The following is a 12,870-nucleotide window of genomic DNA, read 5'->3' on the forward strand; positions in this document are numbered from 1 at the left end:
TCCCGGTTAGTCTGTGTCTCAAAATGATGAAAAAACAATTACAAGATAACCCCAATCATATCATCACGGTGAGTATATTGTATGGATTCTATGAATTGTTAAATGTGTGCAACAAGAATATCAAACATGTATACAACACATGTATACATTTGTCAAAAGGGAAAAACAAAAACACCTTTTCTGAATTATATTAAAAGAAAACTTGTTATCACTGTCAGCAGGGGGCAGTGCAGGATTACTGGCACAGCCTTCAAATCCCAAATATTCCACTGTGTAATGTATTTTCTAGTGGATTAACATGACGAATGTAATTAGCATAATCTTTGGAAGAGCTGTTTACACTCGATGTCTGGCAGCTTTGATTTCTCACCAGTCACAGAAGACGGGAAGAAAGTTAAAAGAAAAGAAGGCATCAGTAAAAGAATAATAACCAAACTGCATCATCAGCCGGGTCTTTGATCAACGTGCTGACTGTTCTTCAAAGTGGCTGCTCAGTTTTCGGCTCTTCAGCTGCAGAAGTGTCCTTGAGAGCGAGACAATGAATGCTTTGTCTGCTCCGGGATGCAGATCAGCGAATCATGATTCTCATCACATGGAGTGGTGAGAGCTGCATTACGTCTACATTATTTTTTCAGCTGAAATTGTTATAGCAGAAGCCTGGTTTTCATCATAAATGGTTTTACTCTCCTCGCTACCCACTCCCCCTTTCCTTTCCTTTCAGTTCAATAAACATCAAGAAAAATCAGGTTGCGTCTTATTTTTGACTTATTGAATTAACATTTTTATGACTAAGCATTATACCCATTTTCGGGATTTAATTAGACTTCATATCTACAATTAAAATAATTATGCTGCCACATTTTTAGGGGTATAGGAGCCACTCCAAAACGATTCAGTGCAAGTGTCAACACAAAGTTTTTATATTTCCATCATCAAGTCAATAGATCTGATCGATGCATGTGTGGTTCAAACACAAAGTCTGGGTAGATCGAGTCAGTGCTGTTGATATCTCCGGTAAGTGAGTATCCCAGTCTCCATCCGTGCTCCCTGACTTGTAATCCACAGGCCTGATCCAGAGCCCCAGAGGGCAGCATTCCTCCCAGCAACCCAGGAATGTAAACTTTACTTTGGAGTCCAGCTGTGGACCAGCAGCAGGAATGCAGCGTGTTAAAAGCTCCTCTCTGTGGTGCAACTCCCTCTCTCTGAAAAGAAATATGTAGAAAAAGTCATAAATAAAAATGAGGTACAGCTGGCAACTGGTGGGATGACAACTGGCACAAGAAGAGAAAAACCTGCCAGGGTGTGTGTGTGTATGTGTGTGTGTGTGTTGGGGGGTGGGTGGGGCACAGATTAAGAGGTTCATTCTGGTAAATATTGATGTTTTTCTGAAGAGGAAGTAGCTTTTAAATATGTGACAGGATGTTCCACGCTGAGAGGAAACCGCTGCACTCACCTGCCATTTCAAAGTTTGCAACCCTGACAAAAATATAGGCACACCTGTTTACTGCCCGTGTGCTGAAAAATAAACAAACATCAGACATCAAATGAGTGCAAATAGTGCCTCTAATCACTGGCTCTGTCTTTTCCACCACATGCCATGTTTCTCCCATCACCTGTCTGTGCTGCCCTTCCTCACTTCCTCACAGTCGCTCAAGCTCGCTCATCCTCTTTGATTGATTGTGAAGTGTCAGATATATTTTTTCTTGCATTCCTTGTTTGTAAAGACTGATTATTTGAGATACTGTGAGTTACAATCCCTAGAGATAGTTGTGTGTGAAAATCCCAGTAGATCAGCACACAGTCACCTTAAATCACCTTTCTTCTCTATTTTGATGCTCAGCTTTAAATTCAGCAGGTCGTTGCTGCTATGTGATTGGCTGGTTAGATATTTACATTAATATGTACCTAATGAAGTGGCTGGTGGGTGTATGCCATCTGTCAGGGGAACACCCTGGAGGGATCACCAGTCCATCGCAAGGATTCAAACTGGTGAACTTCTGTCTGAAAGACAACCGTGCTTGCCACTTAACCACCGTGTGAACCCATTATTGACTCAAGAAGCCTCCACAAAGACTCCAAGGGACTCATCTTGAGTTAAGTGTGCATGAACAAATGGTAAATGAAAACTCTAAGTCTTGAATCAGGAGTGGAAAAAGTGAAAGCACACACACATACACACATTCAATACAACTATATTATTTGTTGTCAAAAAGAAATGTTACTTTAATTTGAGTGTGTTTCAGAGTTAAACAGCTGTTTAACATAATCTCATCTCAGTTCTTTATTCAGTATACAATTTCCTACACTCCTACACCAACTACTTGTTTGTTGTTGCTGTGTCATGTGTTTTAAATGTGGAGCTTAAAAGCTACATTTGTATCTTAACTCTCTGACCTTCCTGGAAACCCAGCAGCTGTTCATCCCGCCGCCCTCTCTGATTTAGTGACCTCGCAGGTCAAACTGTGCATTGATTTATTCCTTTTGTCATAAAAGAGAAAGCAAAAGGAGGCCTTCACCAACTTTCCCCATTTACTTTTTCCCTTTACATGTTACTTTGTGTGTACAAGTTAAATATCATCCGGGTTTGCTCACCTCAAATCACTGCCTATATATGTAGGAGGTCGTTTGTATAGAGGAATGTAGCCAAGAGGAAAAATGCAACAAGACAAACTCTGGTGACCTTGTGCATCTCAACAGACGTCATAATCTCCAACCACCTCACCGTTGGTGGGAATGAAGAATGAGGCATGGAAGAAGGCAAGAAGGTAATTGAGGAATGGAAGTGTGTCTCCTAGGTGGCCGTGCTGTTACTCTGGAAGGATGTGGGCATCGGTCAGACCACACACACATACATACACACATACACACAATCAGACACACACACTGGTAGCGAGGCCTTTTCCGAGCTTCTGCCCTTGTTATTGTTATGCAGTGGTAAGGATTTAAAATCTGAGGCTTCGCCATAGGAATTAGGGTCTGGGTTTGTACAGTAATAGGCATTTGATTCTTGGTTTTTATAACGGCGGGTAATAAATTGTGGGTGTTTGTCATGGTGAGACCGGAGGAATTCGGCTCTGGGTTCCTGATGAACTACACTCACATTCAGAGAATTTGGATGAGAAAGGAAAAACATACCAGCAGAGTCAGTGAGATGGTGTTCCGTCCAAACTGCATGGTTTCAGGCAATTAAAGGAACCGAATCTACATCATTTTCTGTGTTTGTTTTCCTCCCATGTTCCTTCCTACATGCCGTCTAATTTATTTGACTGGGTTGGCAGAGAGTGAGCATTAAAATGCAATAATGGAAAAGGCGGAGATTTGTGGCGAGTTGCTGTGCACTGCAAATATTCCAAGAGTCCATGTGAAAAGTTGAGCTTCACAACCCTTAAAAAAAACAGTTTTTTGGTTTGTTTTTTTTTTACAACAAGTATTTACAACACTATATCTTCTGTATTCTGTAGTTTCACAGCATATGTTCCATTCATTCGTGGACTCTTCTGTTAATCCTAGAACAGAAAATCCTACAGATTTTCTTTTTCCAGACACTTCTAATCATCCTTAATACATTTCTGGCTAATTAAAGTACATTCACATGAGTCATTTGCTGAAGGTTAATCACATATTCAAAGCTGAAATGTAAAATCCAGTAGAGTCACTTAATACCTTCCATTTCTGGTTAATATACAAACTTTAGAATCAATAATTAAATAAAACAGTGATTTGTTCACTGATATGTTGAATTAAAAATGTCATCTTACATTTTTCATCTAAATTTTAGTCAACTTGGAGTGGAAAACAACAGACAAGCAGGAATGCAGACCCATCATTTTTACACATCCTGGCCCTGAGGCCTGTACGTGAATTATACGTGTTAATCAGCTGCACTGAAAGACGTTTGACGTCAGCAGTGGACAAAGCTAACAGAGCGAGAGGTGTGAAGACTGTGTGCACGAGTACGAGTGGGCAGGTGGGACCGTGGAGGTGAAAGGCTAAGAGGGGTTGATGGGTGGGGCAGCAGTTTGGGACGGGTGAAAGCTGCTCGGCAAACACAGCTTGCTATCACAAACACATCACATGTACGGACGAACCGCAGGTCTGTGAGAGAGTCAGAGGGAGGGTGAGTGGTGTGAGGAAGGCAGGGAGGGAGGTACGGAGCTCACGAGAGGGAAAGTTTGAAGGAGGGAGGCCCTCGGTTTACTCACAGTGGTGTGGTATGTTCGTCATGTTTTCACACCGGGGGGATTCTCAGACTGCTTGTTTCCATTTCACTGTCTGGCATTTGTTTTCAACTGTCCAGATGGATGAATGGACTGATGGATGGAGACAAGTCATTTTGTCTGAGATAAAGTGAGACATCACAAATGACACCAAAATGGATAATAACATTACAGTATAGCAACAACATGGGAGTACTAGGCTATTTCTTTCATAATTTGTGATAAGTAGGTAATGCCATCTTATTTCTATTGTCATTTCCAGCTTGGTAATACTTGGTAATATTATTGTATATAATAATTTATATACAATACAAGACTAGAAGAAAGAAGACAATGGAATTAATTATGAGATTAAATGAGGCAATGAAGATTAGACACAGATCATACAAGACAAGAAAAGACTGATTTGGAAAAGATGAGTTGATGAATGGAGTTGAAAATAAAATCATTATCGTGAGATGAGAATGGACAAGATCAGGAGGGAAAAAGAAACATTATATTTACTATTGAGACAAAAATTCACATGAGTTTGAAAGAGATATGAGATGAGGCAGAGTAAGATTATGGAATATACAGTAAGTTGAGTTTTATTTAATTGGCCACAGATTAATTTTGTTGATGAAATGAGACAAAAAAGAGGGATCACTTTGTATCTCGATACATCGCACAAAATCTGAAAGAGTTGACACCATCTGTCACTGGACATAAGATAAAAATGACATTATTTTGACATTAAGAAAATAAAGAAAGATGGGACACTTGAAAAAAATGATAATTTCTTTACTGATTTGTAAAAGAAATGAGAAAACTTGTACAACAAGATGAAGAACTAAAGATGTGACACAATGAGATGAGACAAGAAATGATTGATGACATCAAAAGAGACAACATGACTTGCTTTGGCATCAAAATGAATTGAAGCAGGTTTTTTCTCTTGCTTCAGATTTTCTGTGAAGGTTCAAACTGAATCAATTAAACAGGATCTGAACTAAATCCATCCCCATGTTTCGGTTACCTGACTGGTTCAATCCGACCCTCAAAGGCACAATCTGCCACCACATCAAATGTTTTCATTTTAGATCTCAGTAAAGACTTTTGCTTTTTTGCCTCAATTTATCCCGGGAGTATTTGCCAAGCACACACGCTTCTCTTTCATCAACACCATACTCACATACAGAGTTACACACATTTATACCTGGCTGCTGCCGCCTGCAACCACAGACCTTTACTGTTGATCCAGTGGGCAGCTCCAGCAGACCAATCTGGACATTAAAGACATTAGCTCAAGGGCATTTCCACGGTATTAACTGAAGAAAAGGAGACCCGCTTACATTTGATCTATATTTTCTTGGCAAATATGGAATATACAACTTCACCTCTCATCAGCCTGAACTCGTCTAAACTTAAGGCCTCCACATACACTATTGAAACCTCGTGACCTCATGAACACTTTATTTCTGTCTCCAGTCTTTCAGTTAGAAAGTAATAGTTAACCATCTTTAATATCCATTTAATTATAATAATGCAAATAATTACCTCGTCTGAGCAATTACAAAAAAAAGTACCAGGTACCATTGCTAGCAAAATTACCGTGCCGTGCCATCTGAGGCGAGTCGTGGAGTGCTACATGCTATTAATATTGACAATTCATCAGGTTTGCAGGGATGTCATGATCACCAAGAACTGGACAAAGCATCCAGACCAGGTTGGTGTATGACTGAAAAGACAAAGAAGTGCTCAGAAATATAGAAATCAATTCTAAAAGGTCTCAGAGAAACACCAGCGCTCCTGCTGTAGACACACAAACCCTCCCTCAGCCAGGTCTGATAGTATTGCTTGACAGAGAAGAATAAAATAATAAAGCAGACAAAGTTATACTAAGTTACAAAATGGACCAAACATCAGAGTGGTTTCTCTACTCGATTTCAGTCGATTATGCACACAAAAAGAGTGACACATGGTCCAAAATGACACATCTTTGAGCAGAGCTGACATTGTATAATTACACTGACTCAGGTGTCAGTCATTGATGGTCATCCTCAAAGGTTCGACTGTGGCTCACAGTTCCAGGTGAACAGCCCTCTGCTCACCTCCTTATAAGAGCCCTCCCTTCATGCTCCCTGCATGTTGCTCTGCTCAGACCAGTCTGAACTGCCCCTCGCTGGGACGCGGCAGCTCCTGCATCAAACGATATTTTTAATCAAGTGGTCAAAAGCTATTGCACAAACATTCTAAAGTAGCTTAGGTCAACAGTGTCCCAGAGCCTGTTCTGTTAGCTGGAATGCTCCTGCACGCTGCTAACAGGCCCCTCTTTGTGCTGCAGGCCAGCAGTCTCACGCCACACCACACGGCTCTGGAATCCTGTTTGTTTTCTTTCAAAATTTCTCAACCTAGTTGAGTTGAGTTAACCTTAATGTGGAAGCTCAGTGTGTGTGTGTGAGTGCTTATTGCGTTTTAAGGTGTGTGCTAAGTGTGCATCTGTGCTGTGCCGATGCAGCAACAGTACAGCTCTTTGAGCATGTGCTCATTTTAAGCCGGTGCCAAAGTTCACAGTCTTTAAAGTGGAACGTACAGTTCCACTGTACGTTCGAGTTAAAATATGATTAACTTTGAGTATATCATTGCCTTTGTAAATCCAGCCAGCTCCAGAGAGGATCACTGATGAGTCAAAGACATATGCCTCTGCTTTCTGTTGCCAACATGCATCAGTTTTCTTTTTAAATACAGCTACATTTGATTGAAGGCTCAGGATTCCTTGAGATCTGTTCATTTTCCTTTGGTTCACGGACAAGAATCTGCCTTAAATCTATTATTTTACATTTTTGGACTCGCCCACATTTGTTTCTAGTCAATCCACTTATCTCACCAATACTCATTATCCATAATACTGCAGGTTTGTTAACGCCCTCAGTGCTGACCGGACAAGGCTTTCCCTCTCATGCTTTTAGGCGTCCTCCTCCCCTCTCTCCTCATTTCTACTATTGGCTGACCAAACCAGAGGAATTCATTGTCCCAGAAAACTTTTCACAGAGCAAAAGTAAGCCAAGCAGGGCAATGCTTTACTACTTTCCTGTTCTCGGAGTGTAGATTTGTTGACTTAGGCATGAGGAGGCCTTTGATTTTAAACTTAATGGCTTTGTTCTGTTGCTGAAAGTTAACCTGGATCCTGATTCTTCAAGCAAGGAAAATGTGAGAAACTATTTGCTCCAGTTGTGAACTGTACTTTACCCTGGCATCCAGGGCCATGGCAGTTTGCTGGCCTGGCTTGGCTCAGAACCATTGCCTTGACCCACCCAATCAAATAACTGCTTTGCTTTTCGTAGCCTCATAGTTGTGTTGAGGTACAGTATGTAGTCAAAGTTCCTTAAAGTTAAGAAATATGGACATGATAATACACTCATCCCCTGTCCTGGAATCCAACTGTACTTTTGGATTATGTAACTATTTACCTGAGTAAGGAAATGAATATTGCAAGAATAAATAAATACAGAGTTACATAATTTTCAGCAACCTACTTTGTTTTGTCCATGAATTCATCTGTTGTCGTTTAATGGTCCCGGCCCACCTGCAGCATGAGCCTATCCTGGCTCACACTGATCAAGAGGTGGATTACAAACCAGATAGGTCACAAGTCTGTGACAACCAACCACTGATACTCAGTTTCACACCTACAGGCAATTATGAGGTAAAAAAATGTTTTCCTCAACGGCAGAACTGTGGGAACCTTGTGTAAACGTGGGCGTTACGCCACACAAAAAAAGTACAAGAGATACTGAACAGAGTGTAGGTTTACATGTGACACATTTTTCAGATTTGTAAGAGTAGAATTATACAAGCACGTCCCTGGTGGTGCATCAAGACAGATTGGTGTTTCATGTCAGTGAATATGAAGACAAAAGGATAAAGTGGAGTGAGCAAAGTGGCTGCCAGTTATTCATGGCAGGTGACACTTGAGGTCACGCGCTGTTATTGTCATTTTCGGTAAACGCACAATGGCCGTGTTTGATTTGGGGCAAACACTACCCTGCTGGAATTGACGCTCTACACCATTGAGTACACAGTGTCCTACACAGACGGAGGTGTCCAGTTTAAGACACAGCAACGGTCTTTGTGCTTAACTGTCTCCTGGCACCGTGCAGTCTTGAGAGTGGTATAGACTTTCACATCTACCTCTTAAGCACTTTGGGATTGTCCTCTTGGCACTACAATGTTTTTGTTTCATGAAAGAGAGTAAAACATAAGAAAATTGTCCAGAAGATAATCCAGTCCAGTGCATTTACTATGATCTTTTATGCACGCATGGTAAGTCAACATGTTCTGGTGGATGATGTAATATTGAGTGGCTTTGTTGTTGTAGTTGATGACGGCGTTAATTCACAATTCTTCCAATCCGTGTGAACTCACATCCACTTTTCCCCTGCAATTAAAACATCTCTCACTCGGATGAGTTTTGCCCTATTTCAAAACTTTTACTGCCATATTTCCAGTAACCTAAGGAAATGCCTTTTCTGGGCTGTCCCATTAAATGCCACATATAGGCGGCCCCTTCTTATACTGCTCTGAAAAGCCCCTCCAAAATAATCTGCAGGGCGGTGTGTCCTGAATGTCCTGCACCTGCATAAACACACTGAGCCAAGAGAGCTGCCTGCCGCCTTGACAGGCACACTAAACCACATGTCCAAAAGGCAGCAGAAAAGCATACCTGGGAGCAGTTACCGTGAGAAGCGAAGGCAAAGTGGAATACAGCCGACCACTAAAGGTTGCAGGGTAAGAAAGGTGCAATCTTCACTTCATACACAAACCAGTGTGAAAAGTGAGGTTCAGCTTTTGCAAGTACACTGTATGTGTGGCATAAAACAAACAAGTTAAAAGATCGTTGGCTCTCCAACACACAGAGAGAAAAAGAGTGAAGCCAGATGAGGTAAAGGATACAAAGGGAAAAAAAAGTACTAATGTTAGATTTGGTGAAAGAAACTTCAGGGGTAATTAAACAAAGTTAGAAAGAGTCTGAAGTCTACACGTTGGCACACTGTGACAGAACACGTACATGTCAGACATGGTCTATATAGGTTCTATATACAGGGACAAGGCTCCTTAGCGACACAGCATCACACAACACCTAGTAGTTATGTAACGGTCACACCTTTCAATCATTGTGCTGTAAGTGAGACCTCACAAGGGGCCCTGCATTTCTCTGCTGCTTTATAGAGGTTCAGTTTCAGCGAGTGGGGCCTCCACATTTAATCCTGCAGGACTCTGAGCCGTCGAAATGCCCTTAAGATGTGATTTAGTCCAGCGTTTAATCTTGTTTCCTGTATTTTGAAATAATCTGTTGAGCCCATCTGGGATGAAAACAACAATTTAACGAGGCAAGGATCTGGCACTGAAAACACAGGGCTCTTTGTTTTGTCGTATCTTTTAAAAAAAGAAAATGCCTTGCATCACTCGTTTGCGGCCGTTGATTTGACGGACACATAAGTCCGATAGTTCCTTCCTGCGTCATCACCTCATCCTCCTCTGCTGCTGATGGACTTATGCAGTGCCAGTGACTGGATACAGCTGGAAAAACAGCAGTGAGCTCATTGTTGATGCATGAGCTGCATTTGGGAGTGACATGTACAAATTTTGACTTGATTAAATAAAGCTGACAAACGAGAAATCTTTAAAACAAACATTACAGTATCTTGCTGTTACTATGTTCTGTTCTGTTGTTGGATCTGCAGACTGTTGTCAGTGCACACTCAGTGCAATTTCATGCATAAATGTGTATATGGCTAATTTAATTTCACAGATCACATCATTTAAAAAGGTCCAGAGTGTAACATTTAGAATGGTTTTAATAGCATAAATTGAATATATCACTCATTAGTATGTACACAAATGAAGAACACCTTCATGCACTTAAAGGGAGTCTCACCATTAGAAGTCACTCATTCTTAAACCCTGGGCCTTTAACATTAAAATAATGAATAATTAAAGTTATGTAAGTTAAGTGACAACAAAAAATGCTTTTTTGGTGGGGATAACTGAGCCTGCTGAGAACAGCAATGTCATTTGCATTGTTGTAATTCCCAAATGGACGTCATGGTTTCGCCACCACATAACTATTTTAAACCTTTTGCGTTTTTTACTCTGATTCACTCCTGCTGAGGGTGGAAAACATATTTCTGTCAGCCTGTGCTGAGGTAGAAGAAACATGCGAAACTTGGGTCATCTGCTGTGGGTTTTGACAGCAGCCTGAGCGATGACACCTTCCTGCGTCATCACTTCCTCCTCACTTTGCTGAGGAATCCAGCTTCCACTGTTCCAGCTGGGGAATATTCCATGTTGTTGTGAAGAGGATGATGATGAGGGCATAACATTTTCCACTGTCAACCGCTCGTGAGCAGGTATTCTACAAGGTAAAAAAAAAACACCCTGTCAGCTGAGGACACGACTGGACTGGACTGGATTCCCGCCCCCCCACCCCCCCATGTATCTGTCAGTGTTAAAATATTACACTGTTCTCTTAGTTTGTGCATGAATGCCAGAGTCTTCAAACTTAAGTCTTGCTACTCAGCAGACAGTCTGGCAGTTACTGCAGGATAACTAGCTTGGGCCCCAATCCAAATGAACCGAAGAGAGAGTGCACACTGGTGCTTTCAAAAGTCATAGATTATAAAACCTATACAATATACAATCATTGTGTCCAATCTGATCACAATCAGACACAGTTGGGCAACATTACCGAACATTAATGCTTAATAGTGACTTTTCCTTCATTAAACACTTCTATCCTTGCTATTATGCAAGGATAACATCATGTGATTTTGTTTTGATGCTTATTCAAAGTACATCTACACCTTTTGTCATTCTTCCCTTGAATCCAAGTGTCACCCATAAGGTTCTGAACTCTTTTTGGCAAGACGTTTTGCAACTGGAAATTCACGGATATCACGTTCCACCAGGCAAACAGTCGATCACACTGGCGTTTACTCTGTGTCTCCTGATGTGCCATGATTTATAGTCTATTTTCCTCAAAATGGGAACATAATTTTCAAAACGGACATTGTGTTCTTTTGCAGAAGACTTTAAATGAGTGGTTGAGACCATTAACTCCACAGAAATCTTTTTTAAAACAAATAAGAAATATGCAAACTTCTTTTCTCTCCCCCTGGCGGCTATTTAATTGAAACTACATCCACATTATTTGTGCAGCTTAATCATGCGCTTACATTTGTGCAACAACATAATCATCTTGATTGATGTGTTTCACAGATTGGAAGATGAGATAAATATCATCTTTGACATTAGGAATCCAAGTGGTTTGTCTTCCCTCCTATAATTTCTATGTTAACACATCTGATCTAATTGTTGTATCATCAAATCCTTATTGTCCTCTTCTTTATGTAACCAATTACTGAGTTTCCCGTAGATGCTGCTCTGTCTCTCTTGGCCATAATTGCCTTCACAAAAGCAGTAATCATTTCACTCAGAAAACAACATACTGTAGACGATCTGTTTAGCCAAGGAGAGAAATTCACTGATTCACAACAGATGACCTGTGATTTAGCATCTAACAGTCACATGTACTGGCAGAAAAGGGGTCAAATTGTGAGTAGGCAGACAGACAAACAGACAGACATGGGGCGAGGGTGTAGGCTGCAGTCTGACCTTGCAGACAGATGGGGAGAGGCCTTTTCGTTCCAGACATACAGACAGACTGGGAGGGGTCCTGTTAGCCACTGTGCAGAAAACTGCATATCTGGAAACAATTAGAGCAGATGGGAAACCTGGCCAAGCGGTTTCTATAAGGCACAGTGTAATTCTCTCAAGAGTTTATTGAGAACAGTTTGCACCACGATTGAGTATTAATTCACCAAAACCGCCACTCACAAAAGTGAAGTTGATTATTCCATCTTGTGTAGAGGCAACCTATTGTGTTTCCAGTCCATTTGTGTTTGCATTGACAGCCTAGCAAAAGACAAAAAGCCACAAAAGTCACCTTCATTGCTGTTCATCATTGTTAGTCATCTGAAAACAGCATTCCCTTTCCCCGTGTTGAGGTATTGTTGACCTTGAATGTTCTTTCCCTTTAGACGACACCCAAGTGCTAGTTTTCATCGCCGTTAACGCCAAATCTCCAGCAGTGTTGAGAAGCACTCATCGTACACTTCCTTGATAACAAGAGCACTTGTGGCTTTAACGTGTCTTCTTTTAGATGATGACATTGTTCCTTTATCCCTCCACTCTGAGGTTTGGGACACCTACACTCGAAGCTGGTTTCACATTGACATCGCACACAATACTATGCCAACAAGGTGCAGACACACATTAACAGCACTATTTCATTGATTTGATATATTATTTAATATAAAGCAGCACAAGAACTGACCCAATGACATTTGAAAATCTGTGTAAAATGCATATCAATCTGATTTTACACACGTGTCAGTTTATTGCTTATGGAGCGAACTCAGTCTGAGGAAAGTCAATACAACCTAGTAGATGTATAATGTCTTTTGCAGCTTGATGATGTCATCATTTAAATCCTGCGATACAAACTGGAACTGTTGAGTCAGAAAGACATGGTCGCTGAACAGGCAAGAAAGGTCTAACGAAAACACAATATCAAGTTGCTTTATGGGAAATAAATGGATCAAGTCGTTTTTGG

General features: G+C 40.9%; 2 long non-coding RNA genes across 2 annotated transcripts; both read right to left on the minus strand.

Moving 5' to 3' along the window:
- Positions 1–896: 896 nt before the first annotated feature.
- Positions 897–4,252, minus strand: LOC122784405. Its single transcript, XR_006362174.1, has 2 exons — positions 4,203–4,252; positions 897–1,202 (listed from the first exon to the last, which is right to left on the minus strand). It is a non-coding gene; the product is annotated as an uncharacterized LOC122784405 (long non-coding RNA).
- Positions 4,253–10,036: 5,784 nt separating this feature from the next.
- LOC122784593 lies at positions 10,037–12,143 on the minus strand. Its single transcript, XR_006362185.1, has 3 exons — positions 12,093–12,143; positions 11,871–11,961; positions 10,037–10,611 (listed from the first exon to the last, which is right to left on the minus strand). It is a non-coding gene; the product is annotated as an uncharacterized LOC122784593 (long non-coding RNA).
- Positions 12,144–12,870: the final 727 nt, after the last annotated feature.

This window comes from Solea senegalensis, linkage group LG17, assembly GCF_019176455.1.
Source record: "Solea senegalensis isolate Sse05_10M linkage group LG17, IFAPA_SoseM_1, whole genome shotgun sequence".
In the NCBI taxonomy this organism is placed as follows: Eukaryota; Metazoa; Chordata; class Actinopteri; order Pleuronectiformes; family Soleidae; genus Solea; species Solea senegalensis.